The 5,590-nt window shown below is 38.2% G+C and overlaps 1 pseudogene; it reads right to left on the reverse strand.

Moving 5' to 3' along the window:
• Positions 1-2,576: 2,576 nt before the first annotated feature.
• Positions 2,577-2,721, reverse strand: LOC129401001 (U1 spliceosomal RNA; annotated as a pseudogene).
• Positions 2,722-5,590: the final 2,869 nt, after the last annotated feature.

Genomic DNA, 5,590 nt, shown 5'->3' on the forward strand with positions numbered 1-5,590 from the left:
ATAGGATATTGTAATGGGCCAAGTTGACAAGCCAGGGATACTGAGGCAAGTTCTAGGAACTGTGGGGCAGAATGGACGGAGATGAGAGCTCTAGAGCTTTCTTGTCACAGTTGCTTATCTTAGCAAGGATGGTCCCAGCCTCCCAGGCCTTTGAAATGGGAACTTAAGCTAGGAATCTTTTTAGAAGGCTTTTGCTAGACCTATTTATCATAGATATTCTAAATGAGGAAGGAAGGAAGAAAGCAGAGGAGAGAAGGAGGGAGGGAGGGAGGATTTAAAAAATAGTGGTGGGAGGGACACAGGGAACTTTGGGTGGTGGAGGGATGGGTACTAGAACACTGATTGAAATGTAATCATGAAAATTGTAAGTCTGTAACTGTATCTCATAGTGATTAATTAAAATAAAAAATATTTAAAAAATAACAAGAACTTCCCTACATGAAAGAGAAAACAGAAAGGAGGCAGATATCCATACTTAGGACGATCAAAGAGGTCCAAGCAAAATAAACCCAAATAAATGCAAAACAGGTAACACCATATTTAAAATAGCAAAAAGACAGAATAGAATACTTAGAGCAACAAGAAAAGCAAAGGCACACATATAACAGAATCTCTATAAAGTTACCAGCAGATTTCTCAATTTTAATTGCACAGGCTGAAGGAAATGCCATGACATGTCCAGTGATGAATGAAAGAGACCTCAAAACAAATATCGAGGTTCAAGGGAATGATTAAAAAATAATAATAATTTTTACAAAAAAAAAGAAATCCATGACTACTAAAATGTCTCTGCAAGGCAAAAAGGTATAGTAGAAATGACATCTGCATTTCTATGTTCATTGCAGCACTGTTTACAATAGCCACAATCTGAAAAAAACCAGAGTGCCCAAAAACAGATGACTAGTTAAAGAAACTCTGGTACATCTACACAATGGAATACTATGTAGCTGTCAGAAAACATGAAGTCATGAAATTTGCGTATAAGTGGATCAACATGGAAAGTATCATGTTGAGTGAAATGAGTCAGAAAGAGACAGACATAGAAAGATTGCACTCATATGTGGAATATAAAATAGCTGAGAGGTACAAGCTTGCAATGATGCGATTTCTGGCAGATATTTCTCTGGACTTAGTTACTAAAATACTAAAATACAGAAATACAAAACCGTGTGGCTGCTAGTGCGGCTGCTTGACCTCATATCTCTTCATTCTCAGCAATGGAAAACAAATTATCAAATGCTTCCTTTTCAGCAGGTCCAACTTTATGGGGGAGAAACTCCAAACAATAATAGTGAGTTTTTTGTTGAAATATTGAATGTAATCAAAGTAAAGTGAAATTTATCAGTTACACAGGTGGGGTGGGGAGCTGGGGAGGTGGGGGAGTGGGAGGGGAGGTATACTGTGATTCTTGGTGGTGGAATATGTGCACTGGTGAAGGGATGGGTGTTCGAGCATTGTATAACTGAGACTTAAACCTGAAAGCTTTGTAACTTTCCACATGGTGATTCAATGAAAGAATTAAATAAATAAATAAATAGATAAATAAATAAATAAAGATCAGCATTAAAAAAATGTCTCTGCAAGAAATATTAAAGTGTATATTTTCCAAATGAAAAGAAACTCTACCCAGAAGTATTAGGATACTTTTAAAACAGTCTGGTGTTGGAATCATGTTCATGAGAAATCATTACAAATCACACTATAAACCACAGAATCTCAATTTGAATTTTTAAAAAATAAATGTAAATTTATTTTGCATTTATTTAATGTAAATTTATTTTACATTTATTTTTAAAAATAGCACAGCAGGTAGGGCGTTCGCCTTTCACGCGGCTGACCCGGGTTTGATTCCCAACATCCTTTATGGTCTCCCAAGCACTGCCAGGGATAATTCCTAAGTGCAGAGCCAGGAGTAACCCCTGTGTATTGCTGGTTGTGACCCAAAAGGTAAAATGTAAATTATTTTAAAAACATAGACTGAAGGGGACCAGAAAGAGAGTGCAAAGGGCTGGTGCACATGCTTCACCTGCAGGCCCGAAGCCAGCCCCTAAAACCAGCCCTGAACACTGTGGTGAGAGGCACAGTTCAGTCCTACTTAGTGGGGTCCAAAACACAAAACAACGGGGCTGGAGCAATAGCACAGCGGGTAGGGCGTTTGCCTTGCATGCGGCCGACCCGGCTTCGATTCCCAGCATCCCATATGGTCCCCTGAGCACCGCCAGGGGTAACTCCTGAGTGCCAGGAGTAACCCCTGTGCATTGCCGGGTGTGACCCAAAAACAAACAAACAAAAAAAACAACACACAAAATAACTAACAGTGGGGAAAAGGAGGCAAGTTGGATTCTCTTGGCATGAACTCAAGATTTACCTGAGTTAAACTCTAGTGGGATCTAAGCTTAAAACTCTGGGTGTAAAAACTTCCTGGTGACCTGAAGGTGGAAATACTTAAGTACTTAGGAGCCCAAGAGAATATAGCGGGAGAGGCATTTCACTGACCTGTCATCCTTTGGCTGATGGAAAGATGTTTACCTATTCTGGTACACGTAAATGATCACTAGTCTTATTTTTTCCTCCAAAAGAGAACGCATATGCAGTCCCCAAATCCACAAATTATGCAGTCAAGTTTTCCACATTTGGGGAAATTGCAAGGGTGCAGTGAATAAACCTCGCCCTGGGAAAACCACCTTTGTGATCATGGTATCCGGCCTGCCAAGTAAGTATTGACCACTAACCTTATTTTAAAAGGAAATATTGTTTATGAGACTTCACAGTTACTCACTCCAAAACAAACAGAGCCATGTTCAAGGAAGGAAAAGAAGAAACAAAAATTAGACCACCATACATTCTGTCATTTCCCCCTGAAAGTAGCACTGTACTTTAATCTTCAGAAAAAGGCAATGCAAATGTTACACAACCTACTAGCATCATGAAGAGTGTAGATGAAAAGAGAACATACATGTATGTTCTGGAAGGTCTTCGGATACTAGGTATAACTCTTCCAGATAATCTTATTTGATAAAATCTAATTATGCACACTAAACTGGGGTAATGAAGAGGTAGTTCATTTTACAGGATCTAGAATAAAAAATCTCAGAGCCTCTTAAAAAATGTGTTCAGAAAGTATATAACAAGAAAATATAGTTTTAAAGTTTTATTAAATGAGATTGTGAACATAGTAGCTGTGATTAAATTTTATCTGTTACCTGAATTGTTGTGAACAAATACCAGAGTTAGTCATAGATTTGATGATTTCTGAGTCTTTAGTTTTAAGAATCATGATTAATTTTCACTGGACAGACTGTGAGTCAAGTCATTATTGTCTTGTTAAAGTCTCCTTAGAGCCTCAGCTGGAGCCAACAGCCTTCATTTCTTATCCTAAATTGTCCCGTTTATGTTTCATGATCACTCTAGAGAAGAATGTTAGCTCTTAATTGTCTGGAGCCAGATTCTCACGCTCCAACTTGCCTTTCTACATGGAACACTTCATGCTTATGAAACACTTGAGCGTGAGGAGAAAGGTGCTATGCATGTACAAAGTAAGTTACGGTTATTGATGTTTCTCTTAAACAGTGAGATTTAGAATGTCAAAAGCAATGTCAGACCCTAAGAGCAACACTTTCGTTCCTGGAAAGTCGCTGTGTAACTTTTGCTTTGTTATCAGTTATGTCTGTATTATGTACAAACCCCTCCTCAGAAGCACAGCTCACATTTCAGGGATGAATAGAGCAGAGAAGTAATAACTAAGATTTTTATTTCCTATCACATCCCACTATGTTAGTTATTCCCACAGTGGTTACTTGAGTCACAAAAATACTAGGGTGTTCAGCTCTGTAATGACATTTTTGAAAAGGCAATGATGGTCTAGCAAACTCACAAAAGCTATCAATATTCAGTTGATTGATATTCATTTCTCTAATCTTTACCAATCACCAGATGACAAAATCAATTTGGAGTATTATTATAGGATAAAAAAAAGAAGCTCAAATTTTAAAAAGGAGTGCAAATAAAACCCTCTTCCTTGTTTTTTTTGGCCAAGTTTATATTGAGAGTTTAGTTCCATTGAGATATAACCAATGAAAATTTCCTTCCATTTACCCTTATAAAGATGAATTATTTCAGTCAAAATTTCTATTCAAGAATTTCACTTGTGGGGCCAGAGTGATAGAGTGGTGGGACATTTGCCTTCCACATGGCCAACCCAGGTTTGATCTTCGGCATCCCATATGGACCCCGTGCCTGCCAGGAGTAATTCCTGAGTAGAGTCAGGAGTATTCGCTGTGCATCACACTTCCCACTCTCGATCAAAAGAATTTCACTTGCACTAAACCTGGGACATTACAATTTAAGTCAGACACAGAATGGAAGGTAATTGACCTTACAAATGTCCTATTCCTTAAAATACACTAAAGAATGTTATACTATTTTGATGACCCAAAATAAATATTCTCATTCACTATGTGTATGTACAAGTTTGTACTGATCTTTACAGAAAAACAACAACAACAACAATGATTTAGGATGCAGGAAACAAGTCCCTTCTCATGTCTTCTGATGATTGATCAGAGATCGGTGACCAGTCTTTTCAATACTTACTATGTGTGACAGGCATTAGGTATAATAACAAAAACATCTTCCTTCATGTCAGAGACATAATGCAACAAGCTGAGCTTGCATACGAGAGGCTTGAGTTGGGTCCCCAACACCACATGGTCCCCTGAGTACCTCTGGAAGCAACCCCCTTATACAAAGTCCAAAATATTGGCCAGTGTGGTCTAAACATTGGCTGGTGTGGTCTAAAAACAACAACAAAAATATCTTCTTTGACTTCAAAAGACTTTGATTATTATTTTTTATAAAGATATTAAAGCAAAATGAAATCTGTAGGGTAACATTGGTTTGTCCCTTCTCCTCCACTCTTTCTCCTCCACCGCAAAGAGCTTAGGTTTACTGAGTAACACACATCACAGTGCTCTTGAAGTACTCCCATTTCCTCAGTATTCATCTTTAACTTCTTCTGTGTACTCTGCTTCCCCTATCTGTTAATCACTCATTTCCTCTAATCAGATCTTACGGTTTGTAAAGTCAGATTCTTCAGAGATCTCTGGATTTTGTATTTGTAAGTGAAACATAGCTTTTCTCTTTTCTCTATGTCCTTTGCAGTTTACTTTAGAGCAATGTCCTTTTTTTTGTCTAGACACAGGAAGATAGTTAATGCTATGCTTTCATAACTTGGGAGTTAATTGATTCCAAAAATTTACTGTTGGAAATCTGTTATATTTACTCAATTTAAGCTTCAATTGCCCTTAATTCCTAGTACCCCCAGACAGGGACCTGACAAGGGACTTGGATGGACCCAGGGCAAGCTGTAAACTACCCTGGTATCAAAAAAGGACAGGTCAAGCACCATAAAGCACCATATAATATGCTAAGAACACAGTCGTGGACAAATTCTGCCATAATCCAGAAAGAAGTAACTGGACAAGTAACTGGGGTTAGGAAGGACTAATCTGGCCTGAGGACTGTGTCTGGGTTATATAGCGAGATGTCCCTAGGAGAGCCACCGTTTAAGCTTGATATATATCTCACTGTG

Source organism: Sorex araneus, chromosome 1, assembly GCF_027595985.1.
Source record: "Sorex araneus isolate mSorAra2 chromosome 1, mSorAra2.pri, whole genome shotgun sequence".
In the NCBI taxonomy this organism is placed as follows: Eukaryota; Metazoa; Chordata; class Mammalia; order Eulipotyphla; family Soricidae; genus Sorex; species Sorex araneus.